Genomic DNA, 3,900 nt, shown 5'->3' on the forward strand with positions numbered 1-3,900 from the left:
GTAAGGTTTATTTATTATTTGTTTGTTATAATATTATTATTATTTCATAATATTGTTACCACATTCAAAAATTATTTTACGTTTTATTATTGTGTACATATAATACATAACATATTACACAGTAAGCAAGTTCTCAATTTAAAGAAATAAAACTAGTTGCTTATGGTAACTAAAATATGAAATTAATTGTTTGGTTTTGTAGTTTAGATGTGATTGATATATCTTTGATATGTTGGATGTATACAGCATCAAATAGTGTTTGTAATTCCCAGTCAGCATAGAGGCGACATACACTGCCATGGCATCCTCTACACCACAAATCGACCTGGTATTCACCCGGAGTTTAAGTTCGTTCTGCCTGGAGGGAAAAACCATGGCATAAAACATCCAAGAGGTCGTAAGGACCAGAAACTAAGACGCTTCTTCCTTCAACTCGCTCCACCGAAAAAGGCGAGCTCCTAGAGTATTACGAACGAATTCCCATTTCGCGCGCGGCGCGCTTTTGTATCGACTGCTAACGGCGTATATTAAATAAAAATTTAGGCTGACTATGTTTTTTTTATTTTTCCCATTATTAAAAACTTGTATACCAATTTTTAGATTTTAGAAAACTGTTGCGACATACATGGTTTTTTCACAACTTTGTAATATGTAAAGTGTTTCAAATACATTAAAAGAGAGAAATAAATGACAAAATTTAATAAAATAAAAAAGAGTTTTTTTTTAATTTTCAAAACTCGTAAAAAATAGTAGTTATCGAAGGCCTACGGCAAGACTGACCTGAAAAGTTGTGGAAGTAGTAGTAGTTTGCTGTACAAAATTTTGAAGAAAATCAAAATATTCACTCACTTTAAAAAATGCAATTTAAAGTTTAAAAATAAAAAATTACGTATTAAGACACTTTAAATAATTTTTTTGAATTTTTTTTCGAAAAGTACATTGAAAAACAAAACTTTTATGTAGAATGGTAATTTTCATTTGGATGAGTTTTAAAAAAATCACGGGCTAAAAACCACAGATAGAGCTGTTTTTTTTTTTTGAAAATTCAATATCTTTGGAACGAAAAAAATAAAAAAATGCCAAAATTTAGGAGAAAGGGTTTTTCGATGGGTACTAAAAGATATCAAAAAATGGCGGAAATCAAAAATAAAAATTTTTAAAACCGTCCAATTTGGCGTGGAATGCCCTATTATATATCTAATAAAAAACAATAATATAACCTATTTTAAAAATATAGAAAAAAATTTAGGAACAAAATTTTTTTTTTTAATTTTTAATATTATAAAATCAAACAACGAAAACGAAAAATACATTTTAAAACGAAAAAAATGCGACCACAATTGTTCCCTTCTTTAACAGTATCTATAGGTATAGGGATTGAGAAAGATGACTTTGACGGCACCTGCTGGGAAAAATGTAAAGCAAAGTGATGGCAAGTGCTATACAAAATAATAGCAAATTCATTAAATTAATTATTTTTTTAATCTGATTGAAGTAAATTTTGGTAATGTCTTCTTCAAAAGTATCTTGTTGTATCCGTGGATGTTCCAATATACCATATGTACGATCCGAAAGGATCGTACGGTAATTAGCAGTATTCAAAATTCGCGCGCATCCACCTCCATCGATTAAAGGTCTAGATCGATACTCATTGTGAGCATCGATCAACTACTAGTAACTACCGAAGCGCCCCTCTAGTCACCCTCACCTCTCGCCTCCCCACTTCTTACCCCCAGTCCGTACGCCCTGCTGGGACAGTACAAAAGGACATTCTTACAGCAGTGCTGTCAGATCGTGGGTAAATCTTACCCTCTCCCTGTGCCACTGGGATTGCACACAATGAAAGTTTTCCATGTCCGTGTGTTTGGGATTTCGAGGAAAGCCGAGTGTAACCGAAGTTGGCGGTTGGCCACGAAGTGACACACTATGAAAGCGACTCGTGTCGTCCGAACACATGGACACGAGTCGCTTTCATAATGTGCCACTTCGTGGCCAACCGCCAACTTCGGTTACACTCGGCTTTCCTCGAAATCCCAAACACACGGACATGGAAAACTTTCATTGTGTGCAATCCCAGTGGCACAGGGAGAGGGTAAGATTTACCCACGATCTGACAGCACTGTCTTACAGTCCATTATAGGAAGCCTGTGAATACATATCGAAATCAAAGGAGTTAAGCTAAGTTAGTTAAGGAACGTAAGCGAAGCGAGCGAGAGGTGAGATCTTTCCATTATATACATTTTATATTGACGGTATTTTCCCGCGTGGTAATACCACGTGGTGGACTCTCATTTTTATAATTAAATATCATCCAGCAATTTACATTTCTCCTAGTCAATCAATAAATACAATTATTGAATTCATCCACGAAAATTTAATAACGTACACGCAAAAAGATTACAATACAATTCCAATGATTTTAAGTGGGGATTTTAATGTTAATTTTTCATTAGCTACGGCTCTCCCTTTAATTGAATTCTTGATCACAAAATAATATTTAAAGATGTGCAGCTGTCGCACTGAATCTACAACAAGATCAAAAACAGTCATTGACGCTGTATTTCAAAGATATATTGATACAATGGAAACAAAAACATTTATTTCATACTTTAGTTACCATAAGCCACTCGTGTCATTTCTTGAAACTGAGAACTTGGAGTCTGGATAAAATATGATGTAATGTATTTTTATGTCACGGCCTAGGTTGCCTTCGAAGAATAAATTTCCTTTTTACGGACACAAAGAAGATATGGACAGTCAAGAAGTAGCAGCTATCCCGTAACAAAACAAAAGTTAGATTTTGTAATTATTTTGAAAGGTGAGATGGTAAAGCAGTTTACCTTTTATTTTTACACCTTTTAGTTTATAAAAAGTATAAGGTTAACATGATTGGCAGGGAGATTGTAAATCAAGGTTATCTTTGAGAAGGACATTTACGCGGATACAAAGAAGATATGGACGGTCAAGAAGTAGCAGCTATCCCATAACAAAACAAAAGTAAGATTTTGTAATTATTTTAAAGATGATTAGTTAAATTCGGTTAACTTTCCTTTTTATGTCTTTTACCTTATGAAAAGTATTAAGTTGATACGCTGAGCATGGAGAATGGAAATCTAAGTCATCACTGAGAAGGGCATTTACACGGATACAAAGAAGAAAAATACGGTGAAGGAGTTGAGTATCTAAATCGAGTTCGTCATTAGAATACGTAATATTCTAGGAGCTCTCCCTTTCGGGTGGAGAAAGTTAAAAGAAAAAGCATCTTAATTTCTGGTTCTGACGACCTCCTGGAGGTTTTAACGCCATGGTTTTCCCTTCAGGCGGAATGAACTTAAACTCCGGGTGAATACCAGGTCGATGTGTGGTGTGGAGGAGGCCATGGCAATGTATGTCGCCTCTATGCTGACTGTGCAGTACAAACACTATTTGATGCTGTATACATCGATATATCAAATATATATCGATCACATCCAAACCAAACTATTTATTTCATATTTTAGTTACCTTAACTAACTCGTCTCATTTCTTCAAATTGAAAACTTGCTTACTGTGTAATATGTTATGTATTATATGTCAATAAAACGTAAAATAATTTTTGAATGTAGTAACAATATTATAATAATAATATTATAATAATAATATTATAATAATAATATTATAATAATAATAATATAATAATAATATTATAATAATAATATTATAATAATAATATTATAATAATAATATTATAATAATATTATTATAATAATAATATAATAATAATAATTTTTATAACAAATAAATCCTACAATTATTCGAAACCTGAAAAACGCTGCATTCGTCTCATTCTCTCGAAACTTAGTTTTTTGAAGGTTTCACTTCTAACACGTGTGATCTGCACACATGATTTTTTCTTTCTTC

At 32.7% G+C, this 3,900-nt stretch overlaps 1 long non-coding RNA gene across 2 annotated transcripts; it reads left to right on the forward strand.

The window, feature by feature from the left end:
• Positions 1-1,758: 1,758 nt before the first annotated feature.
• LOC107072642 (uncharacterized) lies at positions 1,759-3,594 on the forward strand. Of its 2 annotated transcripts, XR_016177853.1 has the most exons (4): positions 1,759-2,818; positions 2,897-2,997; positions 3,078-3,173; positions 3,321-3,594. It is a non-coding gene; the product is annotated as an uncharacterized LOC107072642 (long non-coding RNA). The 2 variants fall into 2 exon arrangements; XR_001476611.2 differs by having other exon boundaries at positions 1,770-2,818; positions 3,078-3,594.
• The last annotated feature ends 306 nt before the right edge of the window (positions 3,595-3,900 follow it).

This window comes from Polistes dominula, unplaced genomic scaffold (genome assembly GCF_049000335.1).
Source record: "Polistes dominula isolate Pdom_NZ unplaced genomic scaffold, Pdom_raw_medaka contig_338, whole genome shotgun sequence".
NCBI lineage: Eukaryota > Metazoa > Arthropoda > Insecta > Hymenoptera > Vespidae > Polistes > Polistes dominula.